Here is a 20032-nt window from a genome sequence, read left to right as displayed (position 1 = left end):
CAGCCCTTTTCCAGCCCCCAGTAACAGCCCTTTGAAAGCATTCCAGCTTTCAGGAGGAGAACGATCATGTCTAGGAACAGCTTGTGGCTGTAATCTTCCTTCCCGGAGAAGTGTCACTGAGCTGTAAGAATCACTGAAATAGTCTCAGCCAAAGATGGGCTTATTCCAGAATGACCTCTGAATTTCAGGAGATAGAAGGACTCAAAATACCGCCTTGTGGATTAAATAGTGAAGTATGTCTTAAGAGGGTGGGACGTTATTTCTAATTAATATTTCCCCAGCCACATATCCACATACAACCTCAGCTCCACCCAGCTAAAGGTAACTATCAGAGCAAAGGGTTTGGGTTAACTGCCTTTCTCCTCACTCTCCTATTGAGCTTGGCATTGCACCGTCCAAAAGGACACCACTATATTCCCAGGCACATCTGGAATCTAGCTTTCCCTCTGGTGCTCTCAGTCTAACATGACCACAGCCATCCCCACAGCAGGTTTTTCATATCCCAGAAAGGAGCTTTGCAAGCGATGACAAGAAAAGTGTGAGGACCCCATGAATAGGTATCATCCCCCCTCACCCCCCATCTCGTGCTGGAGAAACACAGCTCTCTTTTCTGTGATTGGCCACAGCCCTTTTGCCAGTTCAGAGAGACTCTCTCTAGGGGCACTGAACTGCTACCTGGAAATTACAATTGATGACAAAATGGTTCCTCTCAAAAAGCTTGTGTCCCACGTGCTACAAAATGAGCCATGGAAAGGTCCAAGCAAGAGGTGAGGAAAGGTTCCTGCAACATCAGTGAGATTGGCAACACTCCTGCCGGAGAGAGGGCAGGACCATAGCAAGGCGTCAGCACAGCATGCCTGGCGATAACGCAGTTTCCCATGGGGAGCAGATCATGTGTCAGATGGAAAGCACACAAGGGACGACTAGGGCTGAGGTCCCACAGCCCTTTGCTCTGGGAGTGGGAACAGGCACCAGACAACTGCATTCCACGGGCAAAGCACCTGGGGCTGTGTCACTGCCCGAGCATCGAGAGCTGGCCCAGCAGGCACGCGTGTGCATGTATGCACGCTGTCCTGTCCTGTCACGTCTGTCCCTGTCCCTGTCACATATGCACACTGTCACGTATACACACTGTCCTGTCACGTATGTCCCTGTCCCTGTCACATATGCACACTGTCCTGTCCCTTCCCCAGCAAGGACTGTGGCCTTGGGCAAGCTACTTTGTGACTTTAGGAAAGAGTTTAATTGCTACTGCCAAGAAGAGCAGCAAAAGCCAGGGCACTCTGCTGTGAGAACTCGCCATCCCGGGCCCGGTCGCTTAATCCAGGCAATGGACAAAAATGTTGGGCTTCAGACCTGAATAGTCTCACTTCTTGAACCAACGCTAGGTGGTTTGTATGGTTCATGGGTCCAGTTTCCAAATAATCTGGACTCTGCATGAATTCTACCCAGTCATTGTAATGCAGGAAGCGGGGCAAACAATGTGGTTTGGTGAGCACGACGATTAACAACAGTTTGAGCAAAACATTTGCAATGCCAGCAGCCAGCAAGCGGAGAAGCGGAAGGTTCAATCCTGTGGCTGGGGCAGCGAGGGCCACATCAACTCCAGTGTGGCTACATAGGATCTTTATGTCCCCAAGAAGGGACAGCAACCACAGGGTAATATGGAGCTCAAGAAGAGCCAGATTCCCCCACGAACAATTAAGAGTGGGCCAAGGCTACCACGCCGATAATGGAAATGCATTTGAAACAACATTTGGAATCAAGCTCATGAAGTTGTTTGGACTTTAAAAAACAGTGGGTGTCTGCCTTTTCTAAGCCATGACCCCACATTGCAAGAGCAAAAACCTTTGGGGTCTCCCTCCCTCCCCATCTAGGCATAAAGAAAGGGGAGGGTGGTCACGACCCCCTGAATTCTGTTCACAACCCCCAGGCTGAGAATCCATGCTTTAAATCGAAGCGTTTCAGCAAAGCAGAAGTCAGACCGGAAAGGAAGGGAGAGAAAATACAATTGGAGGGTAGGCAGTGCCCTCGGAATCTTCTACGCTAGTGCTGTTTGTCCACACCACTAGGAATCCAGCCGATGAATTCCTAACGAGCCTGGGTATTTCTGCCAGTTTAGATCTCAGAAACCATCACATTCAGCAGTGACCGGGATCCTGGTTGGTCTACGATTAGATGGTGCAGGGAAGAGATTCAACGCCAACTCCTGAGGAAGGGCAATGATGGGGGAGCACACATGGCTGCAGCCAGGGATGTAACTGCTCGAGAGGAAAAAGAAAAGGAGTACTTGTGGCACCTTAGAGACTAACCAATTTATTTGAGCATGAGCTTTCGTGAGCTACAGCTCACTTCATCGGATGCATACTGTGGAAACTGCAGCAGACTTTATATACACGCAGAGAATATGAAACAATACCTCCTCCCACCCCACTGTCCTGCTGGTAATAGCTTATCTAAAGTGATCATCAGGTTGGGCCATTTCCAGCACAAATCCAGGTTTTCTCACCCCCCACCCCCCACACAAATTCACTCTCCTGCTGGTGATAGCCCATCCAAAGTGACAACTCTTTACACAATGTGCATGATAATCAAGTTGGGCCATTTCCTGCACAAATCCAGGTTCTCTCACCCCCTCACCACCCTCCCAAAAACCACACACACAAACTCACTAGGACTTCAGTCTCCAGTGATGTCCATCCAGCACCAGCATTTAAAAAAAAATGCCAAGATGAGAAGAATCCCCAATGCTGACAGACAGCAGGACCCCAAATCACTTGTAAATCACCCTGACTGCCCCATTGTTCCAGAATTAAGCTGAGCATAAATGACATTCGCAGATTAGACACCCCAGTGTTTGCTACAGGTGGCTTCTCTTGCTGGTAGCACGGTTACAGACACAGCCAAGCAAGACTGTGAAATATGCCAGCTGTGAAATCATGTAGCCAAACCGTCAGCTACAGAACTGATCAGCTCCATAGAAACCCCCAGCCCCCACTCAAGCCGAGTAATGGCTGCCGTTGCAAATGAAGTCATCCAGCTCTTACCTTAGCATGTTTAACATTCATGTTGGGGTAGTGTCTAGAGGTGCCAACTGAGATCGGGACCCCACCGTGCAGGTGCTGGGCATACACATGGTGAGAGAGAGTCCCAGCCCCAAAGAGGTTACCGTCGAAATAGACGTGACAGACAGAGGGCAGGAGGAGAAAGAGGCAAAGTGACTTCCCCAAGGTCACACAGCAAGTCAGTGACAGAGCCAGGAATAGACCACAAGTCTCTCTGCTCACAGTCCACGTGTCTCTATCCACCATCACCCCATAGCAATCCATACAGCAGATTCAATAACACAGACTCTAGCATCCAAAACTATTAGCTATTGATAAGCACGGCCTAGGTCAGTGCTTCGTAAAGAAATTTGAGACACACTGGATACGAAAGGCTCTGTCTAAAGCCAAACGGCTTTCTGCACAAACTGTAGTCAGATACTGCTTACACCAGTGTAAGGGTGGAGTAACTCCATGGAAGTCAAAGGTTACGCTGGCATAAGTAAGAGGAGAACCAGGCCATGCGTACGGATAAATATGCATATGCTCAACTCTCAGCTCAAGGAACGTCCATCTGTCCGTGGGTTTTACACTGACGCCCATCACCATAGCGTCTGAGCGTCGTCCACGTGCAATCCACATGCCTTTCAGTCTCACCTCTGCAGAGCAAATGGGTTCGCTCCTGCTAGGCAGGAACTTTCTTTGCCTCACAGAATCACAGATGGAAAAGACCAGTGCTGTCTGACCTCTCTGGTATTTCTACAGTGCATGCCTGCATATCCAAGTCCTTTCCCTTCCCTCGCCTAGTGCTGGAGGGTCTCTCAGGCTTGCTCTCTCACCCCCATTTTCTTGCTCCTCTCTTTCCAGCCAATTCTTTCTCCCACCCCACCCCCAGACCTACTCGATTTTCTATAGGAATGTGGGTGCAGCAGCTGCATAGTTTAACGCAGGGTCCCGAGTGTCTGGTGCCGATCAGCAGCTGCAGCTCTTCTCCGACCTCTGGGGCTGAACTTTCTTCTAATAAACGCAGCTTTTCCACCCCCCAGTAAATCAGCAATGGGAACGTCAGGGCGGTTTCTTGCAGGGCTTGTTTCTATTTTGCGGAGATGCTGATTTCAAACGTTAAAGCATTTCCATTCTTAGAATGTCCCAGACTCAGGCTGTGTCTTCATGGCTCTCGCTGTCAAATTCTGAAGTGGTTGCCACCAGGTAGCAATGCAAGGTCAGCACGACACTCCTCCCCACCGGGGGTTGATGTAAACCTACAGTGCCTTGCCTCCACTATGGTTGTTACAATGGGAGAACCAAGACGTGTTCGTTACTCTGCAGTAAACTTACATCTTTTCTTAGCAGTGCAGACAAAGCCTCAGTACCTCGCTCCTACTGCTTAATGGGGAGGGGTAAGACGGCCTGACCAAACATCAATGCTCACACCTTAGATATGCAGGAGGCAGTGCCTTGCTTACCCTGGAGCATCCACCTCAGCCTGCTCCTCCCCAGGGCGCCAGATACATCCGTACTCCACCTTTCTCGAGGTATCATCTTGTTCTCTCAGTTTCACAAAGAAAGAATAAAAAAAGCATGTCTCTAGCCCTTACAGCTGTGAAGAAAACCTCCAGGACATGAACCAAGTGCAACGGTTACAGCGGCGTCTGCAGGGAGTCTGACCCAAGGACAAAGCCTTTCAAAAGTGACAAGTGATTTTGGGTGCCTCACTTGAGATGCCTTAAAGGAGCTTGATTTGCGGACGGTGGGTGCTCAGCTTTTTCTGAACTCCAGGCTACTTTAAAGGCATCTCAAATTGGGCATCTAGATATGTCCACACAGCACAGTTACCCGGGGCTCTTACCTGGGTTATAGCCTTAACCCCCTACCATCAACACAGAAAAACCTCTAACGTGGGTTTGGAAGTGCTTTAAGCCCAGACAAACTGACCTTGCTTGAGGGGGTGGGGGGGTTAAAAGCCTGGGCTCCACTTTAATTTGGGCTAGAACCCACGCACCTTGCAGTGAGGATGCAGGCTAAGGATGCAGTGAGAAGATCCATGCCCGGAGTCCAGTCGGCTGCTGTGCTCGGGGCAGGGAGTGGGGAGCCAGGACCCTAGGGGGCAGCCCAAGCCAGGGTGACAGCCTGGCCTGGAGCCAAGAGGCAGCAGCAGCCCGGCTGGGGAGCCAGGAGCTGGCTTTCTTGTCAATGTCACAGCTCCAGCTCTCACGAAGGGGGAAAAGGTGGCATTATGTCAGGAATCAAAGGCCACCGAAGCAGCGGGTGGGGAGGGGAGTCACCCCAGGACTTCCCAGCGTTTCTGGGAAGCGTTTCTGCCTCTGGGATCTCTGTGCCCATATCCTTTCCTTCTGCCTTGACCTGCATGACACATGACAGGAAATAACCCCATACCGGCCAGTGGGCTGGGAGAAGGTAATCATCTCACACAACACCCCACCGGGCCCACCTGGCACAAACGCGCCGTGTTTTCATGGAGCCAGTAATGCAATAGGTGGGAGGGCATGGACAATCTTACTCGACTACTTGACAGCAGGAGCCCTGCCAGTACCATCTGCACTAGCGTCTGCAAATCACTTGGCAGACATCCAGCCTCTGCTTTCACTCCAACTCCCACTGTAGATGAAGTGAGAGATTTATTCCAGGGCAGAGGAACACCCTAGGGCACACTGCAGCTTGTCAGGATATATAGACAAGGCACAGATCTTGAGTAACAAGTCAATTGAGCAGAAAGCTGTTTTGATCCAGTTCACACGCCATACTGTATCAGTTCTGCCGTCAGTCTCCTCAAAGGACTTTTCTAGGGAGCATAGCCCAGTGGGAGGATTGGGGATCTGCAGGAGAGACTCGTGGCTTCTGCCCAGCTCTCAGCGTGAATAGATAAAGTGAGGGTGGCGGATGTCAGTGCAGTTCCCAATGGGCACGAGACCATAACGCCCCCCACCAATAACGGATCTCCTCATTGTCCGTTTCGGAAGAGGGGCTGTGGACCGGACACACTCTACAGGATGACCCATCTTCCCACACTTAGGCCCCAACTCAGGAAAGCACGTATGTGCTTAACTTTAACCACATATTTACAGGCTTCCCTGCTTTTCTGAATAGGCATATGTGCTTAACTTTAAGCAAATGCCCCAATCCCAAAAGAAGCACAGGCCCCCATTCAGGAAACATTTCAGCACATAGTCAAAGCTAAGCACATGCACCAGTGCTTTCCTAAACAGGGACCCTAGAGACACCCCCGCCTCCACCCCGGAGTTGGGGCTGCAGGAGGGTGTGGATGTAATACCGGTACTGTAGCAGCTCTGCATACACACAGGGGGCGCCGTTCTTTGCACACCTTTCACCTGCCTTAAAAACAGAAACTGACCAAAAAAAAAAAATAAAAAAACATTAAGCATGAAATTAACAAGTTCCCTTTTAAACTAGATTCAGACGGGCACAAAGCACGTGTCATCAAAAAGGGATCCCAGCTATATTCCATAGTGTGGACGACCAGAACATACCACATGGTCCCGTCCTGATCTGGGGGGCCAGCAAACCAAGTGGTCATGCAAGAGTACAACTTGACTGCAAAAACAGCAGTCCCACCAGCACCCAGTTGTGGTGATACCATCTGTGCTTTCAAAGTGCATATAGCAGGGGTCCCTCAAAGGAGAAGGTAAAGAGGCAGAGAGTGAAATGAGGGAGAAAATAATAAAAAAATACCCATTAATCTGAAGGCAAGAAACTAAAGGTAAGTAATTTTGGTACCCAAGATACATCTTTGTATTTGGGTGAGATCAGCACTTAGAAACCATGGCGACTGGCAGTATAGAAATACCTTGGGCCCATCAGACACCATTACTGCCTCTCCACCTTTTGCTAGCTGAATAGATGTTTAAATAAAGGACATCTCACTCCCAAGACACCAGCTTTCATTAAGAGGTGACGAGGGGGATCCAAACTAGCGTATCACCTCCACGGGGTGCAGATGCCGTCCTTCTGCATTAACTTCATACTGCAGCACTTTTCCATAGTAGAAGCAGGTTTCCATTTATTTAGTTTAGCCGAGCCTCATGTGGCTAGTTTCTGCTCTGTCAGGATAAGCCAGCAGGCCTCAGAAACCCACTGGAGCAGGAAGAGGAGAGACATGTGCTACAAGAGAGAACAAACACGATCCTCTCAAGCAGCTTAAACAAGCCACAGCTCTCGGCCCTGACATCTCAATTGCAATGCACTGGCTCTGCAGAGGAGATTGTGGCAAGGCAAGCTCATTTAAGCAGCCTTTGTGATGTGTTCAACCAAGCTGAACTTGGCAACTTCTCCTCCTGAGATTAACCCAGAGAAACGCTACTTCCCGCTCACCTTTGCTATTCTGTAGTTACAAGGACATTAATAGTTTTAATCGGAATAGTTTTCAAAATATTTTTGCTTCCATTGTAGTTCAGCACCTGATGGAAGTTTGAAACAGACCCGTTGCCTCTGGAAGGGATACTGAGACTCCTGATTCAGGGCTTATGCTAATTTTTAACTATTAGCGATCAGGATGAGACCTTCACAGGAGGCAGGTTATCCCATATCTGCCTCCTGCAGGGTTTCTTGCATCTTCCTTTGAAGCAGCACATGCTCGTTAGAGCTGGGATGAATAATTGGGTTTTTCAGTTTGGTGGCCACATTCGAAAAATCCAAATAAAGCTTATGCTCAAATAAATTGGTTAGTCTCTAAGGTGCCAAAAGTACTCCTTTTCTTTTTTCCAAATAATTAGGTTTCAGGTCAACCTGAAATTACAACTATTCATTTCTATTCTGTGAAATGAAAAACCAAAAATGTTCTGATATGGGCAAAACAAAACTTTTCATTTCATTTCAGGGTTTTGTGGGTTGCGGTGTTTGTTTGTAAAACTAGCTACAATTCTACAAGAAACATCTTTTTGAAATGAAAAGGCTAAATGTTTCATTCTGAACATGTCAAAATCAAATGTTTTGACTCTTGGAGTTTTTCCTCCAGTTTTATTCATCTGAAACTATTTGCCAAATTTGACCCGAATGCACAGATATTTTCATTCGACTAAAAAATGCATTTTTCGGCAAATATTCTATTTGCCCGAGAAAACACGTGCCCAAATCGAGTGCCGGCCACTATGGGAGACAGGATACTTGATTGGATGGACCACAGGTCTGAGCCACCCTGGCAGTTCCTATGACAGATAAATGGAATGAACCATGGTCCTATTCACATTCTGCCAGCATGGCCATTAGTCGGGAGGGAGCCCAGGCTACCAAAAGCACAAGCCCCTGCTCCTTAAATAAAGGAGGCACCACTCAGCTTTAAGAAAGAAGCAGGCTGTTCCAGTCTCCGGGGCCAGACGCCGGGGGGGGAAAGGGAGGGGATGGCACGAACGGATGCACACACAGCCCATGCAATTACCATAAGAGCAGGAGGGAAACCTTTCCTTACATTGATCCCATGCTGAAGGAGGATTTTTCCCATCTATTTCGGTTTCCTATGAAGTGAAGCATCTGTTTGAGAGACTTACCCTGAGCTGCATTTCCTAAACCCAGCACAAGGAGCAGAAGGGGAATTTTACCACCAGTTAGTCTGGTTCTCAGGGTGGCTCAGTTTCCCCACCTGGAAAATGAGGATCATCACACTCACTCACTGATGAGCTCGGAGACCTACAGATGAAAGAGCACTCAAGAAGGGTGAATTAAAAGAGGTTGCACACACTCTAGACTCATTTGCTGCAACAGATTTAACTAAACAATAAGAGAGTAGCCCCTAGCTTGGCCCTTAGGCACATCTGAAAGGGCCATGAGCTCCTCAAGCCTAGTACTGAGGGGTCTCCTCTCAGTCCCGTCCTCTCCCAGAGGTTCCCCAGCACTGCAGCACATCTTGTTGGGGTCACCACTGCTTGTTCTTCTATGTCAAGGCCGCAGCTTCTATGCGTTTCCTGTCAGCAGGCGGCTCCCCTCACCTTGCAACAGCCTCCATACACATCCCTTTGCTAGTGCCCAAGCCCCCCGTAACGCGGGAGGGTCACCATGCTGCCCTCTGCAGAGCGATGACTGTTCAGCCAATCCATCCCACTGGGTTTCTCTGTGTCAATGCAAGACCAAGTATCCATTTCCCCCTCAGGCTGACTATAGTCAGCAGCGGCACCACCATTAACACAGGCCTCCCACTCGCAAGTGCTTTCCTTTCCAGAGGCCTGCTCTTGGCTAGCAAGGTGAATTCCCCATTCCACGCTGGAGGAAACGTTCCCTGGTGACTGCTGTGGCAAAGGAGCACAGGGCTAGTGCACCTTGCAGAGAGTTCGTCCAGAATCACCCCAGAATTGAGCCTATACCTTCATTCCCCTTGCTGTACTTCCGAAAGGAGAGGTAAGATTCCCAGTTCACTCCAAGCACATTAGCTCTTTTCAAAGCACTTTTTGGGTACATTCAGTATGCAAAATGCTGTGTTAACTAGCGTCTACTCTGCATTCTTCGCCTTCAAATCAAAAGGACGAGAGAAGGTTCTCTCATCACTTTAGAGAAGATTCTTAGAGATCCAACGTTCACTGCCAAATTTAACTTGCCTCTGGGCTGCTAAGGCAACAGAGAAACCTTTCCAGCCAGCTCTGGGCCAGGGAGACTTGTGCACAGGCCAACGAGACTGCAGCCAAGAATGTGTCATCTCAATCTTAAGTTGATCAGTGGTCACTATAGCGCCAAGCATATTTTGGGAGGACCAGTTCCAAGCTGGTTGTGGAGATGCCAATGAATAGCATCCTGTTCGAAACCAGATATGCCCATTAACACCCTGTTACAGATGCACCCAAGCTCACTGGTTAATCATAGCAAATGCATCTATTGCAATGCCTGGGGGTGCACCAAAAGAGAAACTGCTGCAGAGAGGCCAGGGGGGAACAATGATATTTAACCAAGGGATGCAAGAGCAGAGTCATTTTGCTTTAGTGCAATCGATTTCCCGCGCACCTTGTAGGCCCCGCTGAGATGCGCTGCAGGGAGGAGATGGGTCAATCTCACAAAAGCCAGCAATGGGATTTGAAAACAGGTCATTAGGCAGGTGTTTTCGGACACACATTTTTGGGGTGCGATCACTAATTGCAAAAGGGTCAGAGGTGGCCATGAGGTGCACAGTAGCATCATGTTACACATGAGAGGTGGCAAAGCTTTCGGACAGGCAGCAAAACTTGTACAGCAAAGTACCCCTCCGTGTGGGTTACCTTGTTGGGGGACAGCAGGGGAAGCCTGCATAAATTGTTCTGTGTCTGTGGATAAACCCTCAGCTTCCGTCTCTAGGCTGTCCATCCAGCACCTTTCACCAGAACTAACTTCACACAGCAGAGCTGTCCTTAACACATGCTTCTGTTCTTAAAGGGACAGTGTCACCTTAAAACAGGGTCAATATTGTTAAAAGCCGTATCAAGTCCTACCTCTGCCTGAATCCCCCGGGTTTGATTTTACACACAATACTGAATTTTAAAATGAAGTTACTGCCAAATGCACAAAGTAAATGGGTTAAAACATAATAGAGAACAATATTTCCTCCCTGTAATTTCTTTCACTTGTAAACAAATATACATGCTAATGCTGTGAATGTTAAGCACACAAGTCAAATTACATAAAACTTTCCTAAGAGCAGGCCTGATGAAGAGCTCTGTGTAGCTTGAAAACTTGTCTCTTTCACCAGCTGGTCCAATAAAAGAGGTAATAAACATTTATAGAGACAAGGTGGGTGAGGTTAAATTAGAGATGATCTGAAATTTTCCAGTAAAACACTTTTCCATCAGCAAATGCCACTTTACTGAAATCAAAGCTTTCCAGAATAATGCGTCCGTGTAGACAAAATTTCATTTGGAAAGAAAACATTTCAATGAGGTCAAAATAATCCACTGGGATGGAAACAGTTTGAGTTTTCCTTTTGAGATGACTTTTTGTTTTGAAATTGATTTTATACCATATTACAAATTACAAATATAAGATAATAATTTTAAAAAGTCAAAATTGGACCAAAATGTTTCAATTAGCCTGAAATTAAAAAAAATTATTTCAGGGGAAATTTTGTTTTCATTCTGATCTGGAATGAAAATGAATTTTGAAATGTCTGACCATCCCACATGGAACAGAAATCCTGAGTTTTGCTCTGCTCTAGCTTAAGTGCTTGCGGGACCTAGCCCTCGAGTGTTAATTCTAACAATAGCAGTTCTCCTCCACCCCAGAAGAGAGCTATTTTCGTATGTGAACATCAGCTTATACATATTTCCACAGCCATACTGTTTTGACTGCTGTGCTTTTAACCAGGACTTGAATCCAGACAAACCTATATCAGTTCATGAAGTTTATACTTGCTCTGATTTGTTTACATTTGAATCCAAGAAAGCCAAGCTAGGAATACTGGGACGAAAGGGAAACATAAGCAGAATGTCAGGAGACATTTCCTGAGAGCAAAATCTATTAGACTGAATCTATTAGTCTCCCACGGGAAGTGTTGGAGACACCACTGTTTGCATAATTTAAATAACCAGGCTGGACAAAGCACCGGAGAATGAGCTATAATAAACAGTTCAATCCTAGGCCGGCAGAGGAACAGACTGGATGACCTAATAGGTCTTTTCCATCTCTAATTTCCATGATTACCTTGTGAAAATATCCTGCTGAGAGCCTGTTTAGCATCACAAGCCATGTGCTTTAGTAATGTTTACAGACTGTAAATTAGACACGTTTGTAGATCACAGCTATGGTTTCCGATCTTTGGTTAAAACCAATAAACCAGATCAAACCCCACGGAAGCAAATGCTTGTGACGAGGGCGCTATAAATAGGCTTTGGTTTGGTTGGCAAGTCAGAATGGTTACACCACCAACTTAGCATGCACAACCAAGAGCCGAACATTTAAAAACAAAATGGACACCCCAAAACCTCTCTTCTCCCCTGGCACTGTCACAACCCAAATTCCTCCCACCCCTGCCCCATCCAGGACATTCTTGTGGTGAAGGCACTAGGTGTGGACTCAGGAATAGAGCTTGGGGGAGGGGAATATTTTGGCAAATAGAATTTTGGCCACAAAATGCGTTTTGGGGGGAGAGGGCACAAAATTATTCGGGAATTCAGGTTGAACGTGATAAATTGTTTCGGCCAAAAAAAATCCCAGGAAGTTTTTTGAAACAGTTGAAATGTTTTGTTTTGACCATTTCAAAATGTTTCATTCTGACATTCTCATTTCAACTTTTCATTTTTTTTAAACCAAGCATTTCATATTCTCTCTCTCTCTCGCCATACACACACACTCAGTATAAAACACCCAAAATTAACCAACCAAAAACTTAAAAAAACAAAACCAAACCCAAAAAAACACCTCATTTTGAGATGACCGAAACATTCTGGTTGATCTGAAATTAATTTTTTTTTAAGTTTTTTCAATTCAACAAAAACCCTCTAAAAATTGGGCTTGGTTCAAATCAAACTGGATATTCTCCCACCCGCCCCGGTTTGACCCCCATACTGAAAAATCTAGTATTTGCTCAGCTCTACTCAGAGAATCAAGATTCATTTCCTGGCTCTGCCACAGCCTGTGTGTGTTACGTTGGGCAAATCACTTGACCTTCTTGCACCTCAGTTCCTCCATCTATAGAGGGAGGACAATAATCCTTGCTTTGTCTGCCTTGTCTATTCAGATGGTTAAGATATTTTGGGCAGGGGCTGTCTCTTACTATTTGTTCGTACTTTTTGTTTCTAGCACGATGGGACCCTGATCTCAGATGGGGCCTCTGGATCTTGCCATGATACAAATACTGCTGTTTATAACAGGATATCTGTAGTAGGGTGGCCAGAAGCCCGGTTTTTGACCGGAACATCTGGTCAAAAAGGGGACCCGACAGCGTCTGGTCAGCTCCACCGACCGGACACCCAAAGTCCAGTTACGGTGGGCAGGGTAGGTGGGGACGTGCTGGGTCATTACCAGTGCCAGTCACTACTCAGCCAGGGCCTCCTCCTACGTGCATTGAGCAGCTGCAGCCCCCAGTCCCAGCAATGCAGGTGAGTCCCTCCTAACCTGGGTGGGGGGAGTGGGAGGGGAAAAACAGCAAGCGACTGGGGGGAGGGCCAAAGAGGAGTGGATGGGGGCAGGAGAGGCTCCGGCACTCCAGCTGGAGTGTCTGGCTTTTAAATATTACCAAACTGGCAACCCTAACCCAGATTCTGTAGTAGTCTAAATGCCTCAGATTACAGAGGTTTTCATTTGTGTTTGTCAGTTGCCACGTACTCCTATGGAGAGGTGCTAACAGAACGCACCTTGAAAAAATAGGTCCCATTTTGGCAGCATTGTGGGGAAGTGTTTACAAAGGGGACTGTGGGCCTACACTAGGAGCAAGGGGTGCGCAGGATGTCAGACAATGAGGCTCAAATTGGATACCCAAAAAATCAGCAGACATGTTTGGATATCGGAGCCTGTGGTTTTCAAAGGCCACTGTGGGTCCTTGGGGACACCAGCTTCGCCCATGGGATATACCATTGGCTGAACATATGTACCTTGGGATGATTTTTCATCACTGCCAGTTCAGCAGAGTTACTTCTCATCAATAGTTCCGTTCTAGATCGAGATGTTTTTGAGCTATCGCCATGCTCACCGCCTGTACTTTTGCAAAAATGTCTGAACTGTAAGATTGGGTGGGGATTTTTTTTTTCTTTTATGGTAACTTCTTACTCTACTCCTGCAATTCACATCAATGGCGCTCCCAGCAGAAGCCTGCCCAAGTGCTGACAATTGCAGGATTGGGCCTCAGGTACAGCATGGCTAGCTCTCACGATCATTCCTGTTTCTAAATCAAGCCCCAGCTTCTGGAGTCAACTGATTACACAATGCTCTCAGCACCATTTAAAAATATAAAGTGTCTATCCTTGTGGCTGGAGAGAAAAGCTTGAAAACATGACCCCTCCTAAGAAAAACCTCAAATGTATTATCTTTAAGCCAGTTGAGTGATTTTGGGGGGCCTGACTCAGGATGTTTGAATGCTTGGAATCAGCAATACTGTTAAGATAGCCCAATTATAGTTGCATCAAATTCAACAATGCTGCATATCTTTCCCTTCCACTACGGCAGATTTAGTTTTTTACTTTTCTCTTCATTCCTTTTCTCTTCCTTTGATTCTATGTTGGCATTAGTTCAACGTTAAATAAGAAATTTCGAAACCATTCACTAGTTGATTGTTAGTATAGCAATTGCACTGTTGCCTGCTGTTTCTGTCTCTCTTATGATTCAAAGCCATCAATAAAAACTACTTGCAAAAAGCTTCAGCCTCAACACACACAGACCAACCTGGCCATGATGAGGAATCCACATCTAGCATTTTCTACAACAGGATTTAAACCCTAATCTCCATGCTCGGGTGAGCACCGGGAATTTGTTCTCTAAGCCGTGGCTGAAAGTTGAGGAGGACACGGCCAACTTGGGGGAAAAAATTCTCTCTGAAAATGTTGTCTCTACTGTTAACTGAAAAGACCCTTATATAACAAGAGAGCAGAAAACTAAATATTTCTAAGATGATTTTTAAAGCACACATTTCAGTAAATCCTGTTTAGAGGTGGCTCTACCCGAACACATTTGTTTTTAAAATTAGTTGATGATACAATGTGTATTTTTTTAGTTATTATTTTTGTATACGGTGCATAGCACAGTCATGCTTAGTGCTGCTAGCCGCTAGTTTTCCTGCTCTTGTGATTTAATTGTGTCTTTCACAATATTTGGTTTTTGTCTTAAAGTCCTAGCTGCTGGAATCAAGAGAGTGCATGAGAGGGTCATCTCATTAAAAAAAGTTTCTATCCCTCATGGTTTCAGCTTGGAACCGTGAAATGAATGCACCCTCAGGGCTCAAACCAGAAGCCAAATAAAAAGAACCCGACCTTTTAAAAGCAGATCATGATTTTTAAGCCAAGCTGATGATTGGTTTTGGCTCTGGTTTTTGAATGCTTGTGGTTGCTAAGACAGAAAACTACTAAGTACCCGAACGAGAAAAGCTATGTTTCAGTGAAAAGAAAAGGAGTACTTGTGGCACCTCAGAGACTAACCAATTTATTAGAGCATAAGCTTTCGTGAGCTACAGCTCACTTCATCAGATGCAGTGAAGTGAGCTGTAGCTCACGAAAGCTTATGCTCTAATAAATTGGTTAGTCTCTAAGGTGCCACAAGTACTCCTTTTCTTTTTGCGAATACAGACTAACACGGCTGTTACTCTGAAACCTATGTTTCAGTGAAAACTCATTATCACGATCACTAAAAATCAAGGTAATCTGCTAAGGCAGCCTTCATTCCCATGCCTTCGGGCAGCATATCAAACACACACCCTGGCAGTCATCACTCCTACAACTTGCCTCCTGAAACTTCCACTCTATAAACACAACCTCTCTGCACTCATCAAATTCCTTCGCCTTGTGCTCCAATGTACAGCCACCACCCCAACCTGATCAGCATATGTCTGCGCTCCGGAGCAGCACTCCAGGGGTTAAAAGCCCAGGACTTTGTAAATGTGTTTTAGCAAGCATGCTGAAATGTAGTTTTTTTGAAATGCAGGCTCCTCCTAGCTGCTGTGTCACATTTCAGAACCCAGCATTAATTGGTGTGAAATCTAAGCGGAATCTTCAGTGCACATAAAATAGAAGAACCCTTTACATTCTCTTATAGCTATGGGTAGAGTCCCGTATGGTTTCATTCCCATTTTAACCAGTTTATAACATCATAAAAGTGATGAACATTCAATTTTTGATTTTAAGGATTTTCAATTTGTCTTAATCTCTGAGATGAGCTAGCAACCGCTTTAGAAGCCAAACAAGGCAGAGGACCCAGCTCCTTAGACACACACAAACCGAAAGTTCCCGTTCCCGACACACACACCCTACATAAAATAAAAAACTCTCCTTGCGCAGACAGCTCTGCTGTGCCTATCCTCAGCATCATGGTATGAAAGGCTGTTGCTGAGCCATGCTTCTGGAGGGGCTTAGCTTCCCATCTGTCCTAGGCACAAGATTCAGCTGTAGTTTCCAATAAAAATGACACTCAGATCTTGCCAGGGGGTTGGTGAACGGTTGTGTTTCACTGAGCGAATCCGCAAGGTTCCTCAACCCCTTTCTTCATGTTTCCCTGGCAGATCTCAGAGTTTGTACACGACGGAGATTCACACACGATGGACTCCAGGGGCATACCGTGTGGTTCGCTGCACACAAAAGCCGTATCTCCCTAGCTCTTCATATGGCCCCTGTTGTCTGAGTGCTTCACAACAGTTAACGTGATTTATTCTCACAACCCCCCCGCCCGGGAAGCATGGCAGTACCATCATCCCATTTCCAGATGGAGGCACAGAGACACTAAGTGACCAGCCCAGGGCCACCCAGAAGGACTATGGCAGGGCACAGAATGGAAGCCAGGACTTGCAAGTCCCAGGCTAGTGCCCTCACCACTGGGCCATCCTTCCTTCCTAGATCCACTACATCTTCTCTCATGTGAGGTTAATGGAGGTATGCACACTTTCTACAGGCCAAGCGCATTGCGCACACCAAGGGCTTACTGCACTCCTCCATTCCTCCCCAGCCCCCACAATCCCCCTCTGCTTCAGCCACTCCCTGCAGCTCTCCCAGACCCTGTCCCATGCCAGGGGCTGTGTGCGCCCCACGTCCGTCCCACTACCATTTTCCTTCATTCTCCCCCCACACACCATATCAAGGATTCCATATGCACCCCATGCATCGCCTTCCTCACCATGGCAGAGGCCTGCATCCTATAAATCCTGCCTCCTGACAGGGGCTTAGAGACTACCTAGATCAATGGCTCTCAACCTTTCCAGACTACTGTACCCCTTTCAGGGTCTGATTTGTCTTGTGGACCCCAAGTTACACCTCACTTAAAAACTTCTTGCTTACAAAATCAGACATAAAAATACAAAAAAGTGCGTCAGCCCCACTATTACTGGCAAATTGCTGACTCTCTCATTTTGACCATATAATTATAAAATACATCAATGGAATATAAATATTGTACTTATCTTTCAGTGTATAGTACATAGAACAGTATAAACAAGTCATTGTCTGTATGAAATTTTAGTTTTGTACTGACTTCACTAGTGCTGTTTATGTAGCCTGTTGTAATATCTAGAGGAGTTGATGTACCCCCAGAAGACCTCTTGTATCCCCAGGGGTACATATGCCCCTTGTTGAGAGCCACTGACCTAGATGACCCTTCTAACGCTATGATTTTATGCCCCTCTTTCCCTCCTGAGCCACAGAGAAATGCCACTGAGTTTAGTGTGAGAACTTGCTTCACTCAGCCAAATATGTGATGTCCTCCCCTTACTGCGTAACTCAGGTTATTTATTACAAGATTAATCAGTTTAAAGAAAAGTATGTTTTTTAAACCCCTTTATGGATGCCTTTAAATTGGTTCAAATCTGGTTTATATTGATTTAGTTTAATTCAGTAATTAGACTCAATTGACACAAGCCAGGTGTGAAATAATTTAAGAGAGTTTCCACATGGGGGTCCGCATACATTTAAGCTAAACCAATTTCAGGGCATGTGTGCACTTGAAATGCGGCAGCAGGGCTTCTGTAGCACTTCAAAGTAGACACTACTTATGCCAACAGGAGGGGTTCTCCTGTCAGTGTAGGTAATCCACCTCCTCGAGAGGCGTTAGCTAGGATGGAGGAATTCTTCTGTGGACCTCACGCTGTCTACACCGGCACTTAGGTCGGCTTAACTACGTTGCTCAGGGGCGTAGATTTTTCACATCCACAGGCTACATAGCTGGGTCAACCTCACATTTTAGTGTAGACTAGGCCTTAGTTAAACCAGCGCAACTCTGAATACAGACAAGACCCTGGAACAACAACGTCACTAACAGCAACAGAAGAAGGATGCCCCATAAATGGTGCCAGATAGACTCGCCTGTTCAAATACACAAGAAACACCTAGGAACCTTCAGAAACAGAAGAGTAAAAATAAAAGGGGAAGATCCTGAGCTCCCTCATTGCAGGGAAAACTAGCGCAGAGCAGAGCAGCCCAATGCACCAGCCGTACCTTGCACGCTTTTGCTTCCATTGCTGCTGGAGAGGGAGCGTGGTACTTGTACTTCATGCTTGAGGGAGAGGCATTCGAGGCTCCCCAGCAAAGACTCACTGTGCCACTGCCCCTCTCCAGCTGGATCACTGGCGGGTCCAACCTGCGGAAGCATCCCTGGCAGAAGGTGCCGGCAGGCAATAATACCGACGTAGGACTTGTCATCCACTCGCAAAGCCACGCCCTTGGGTGGGCTGTTAGTAGCCAGGATGGAACGTGGGACCTCAAAGCATGATCCTCTGCTGTCTGAGCTGAGGGACCCAAGCCAATGAGCCAATACTGGAGCAGGCAGAGACTGATGGTCATTTTTCAATGAAATGGTTTTTGGGTCAGAAAATGCCGGTTTGTTGAAACCAAAACTTTCCAACAGGAACGTACCATTTTCTGTTCAACTTTTGTTAAAAAAGATTTCTCAGGTCCTAGCTGCCTGCCCTAGCCATCCGGGCTATCATCTGTTGAGGGGGTGAAGCTATTTCCCTTTGTAGAAATAATTCACCAAAGCATAGAATCCCGTATCACAGGTGGGTGCCCTAACCACAGGGCTATTGGCTATTCTGGGGTAGGTCTTGTAATTTCGCCAGTTGGAGCGGTTCCACTTGGCAGAATAGGCCAGAAAAACCCGGTGGTTGGCACATGCTCCTAGGATATGGGAGACCTGGGTTCAAGTCCCTACCCAGTAATATTTAATATCCAGCGCTTGATGGCATGGATTTGTGCTGGGGTGGGACAGAGGGAGGGAGTGTCTTAGAGAAGAGAATGGGCAGAGTCTGCCATGGAGCATTGTCCAAGATGAGACAACAAGGCCGTGATGAAAAGACTTAGCCAGTCACATACAACTTCCTTTTACTCAATGGATTGATGGATGGGATGGGACTTTGACAAGCAACAAACCCAAAGGCACTAATGTGATCTGAAGAGTTGAGAGAAGGGGAGTAAGAAAAGCACCTTGTGAGAAGTAAAATTTGACAGAAATTGAGGGTTCGAAATTAAAAAGCCAGCAGCTTTGGTGGGGAACGTGCATGCTCCGTCAGATATCCTGGCCTCCACCCTCCTAGAAGTTTAGCGTTACAGATATTTGTGTAGTTTAGCCTCACAGTGTCTTGAGCTAATTATTTTAAAGCCCGGAAGAGGTTCACTCTAGGCTGTTATTTCAGCTATGTTGAAAGTTGTCTCGAGTATCAGAGTGAAATCAGGCTGGGGTTGGTATTCTGTTTTGCTGCTCACACAGGCAGCTGTGAGAGATTACAGCTGTAATTAATAGCTAGAGAGTCTGTACTGGGAATTCTAGCCACTTCAGCAAGTTACAAAATATAACCAACATGCACCCAATATGAGTCTTTCCCTCAAACTACCACACTTGCATTATTTCCTAAAGTGCTCAGCTCGCTATATTTATCCTGCCAGCACTTTTGGAGTTTACATATAACTTCATTTTAAGATGTTAAGAACAACACATGGTGTAAATGGAGACTTAAAATAAACACACATTAATTTTAGTAGCTGGTGGTGGATTTATTAAAAATAAGCCAGCCGAGTGCATACAAAACATCTGTCACACACAGAGAAAAAGGAAACATCTGAGGACCACTAGGGTTCCTTATTTTCCAAGTTACAAGGGAAGTGTCAAAAAAAAGTGACATTAAAATAAATCCACACAGTCACGAATAGAAAAAAAATATTATGATACTTTGCTTCTCTGAGTCAAGAATCTCTGAGCGCCTGACATAAAAAGAGGGATTGCCATATCACACCAGACCACCGGTCTAGTTTCATCTCAGAGAGTTGCCAGGGCTGGAGAAAAGAACAACAACAGTTATGAAGCACCCTGCCCACAGAGAACCTGCCCCATTAGTTAGAAGTTGGCTTGTGCCCTGGAGCATGAATGTTTAAGGGAGACAA

At 46.4% G+C, this 20032-nt stretch overlaps 1 protein-coding gene across 1 annotated transcript in view; it reads right to left on the bottom strand.

Moving 5' to 3' along the window:
• The window catches only part of LOC140899299 (uncharacterized), a 258414-nt gene that overhangs the window by 183554 nt on the left and 54828 nt on the right, over positions 1-20032 (bottom strand). The window lies entirely within an intron of this gene.

This window comes from Lepidochelys kempii, chromosome 16, assembly GCF_965140265.1.
Source record: "Lepidochelys kempii isolate rLepKem1 chromosome 16, rLepKem1.hap2, whole genome shotgun sequence".
Lineage (NCBI taxonomy): Eukaryota > Metazoa > Chordata > Testudines > Cheloniidae > Lepidochelys > Lepidochelys kempii.
Note: the sequence above shows the minus strand (reverse complement) of the source record. Positions and strands in the feature narration are given on the sequence as shown.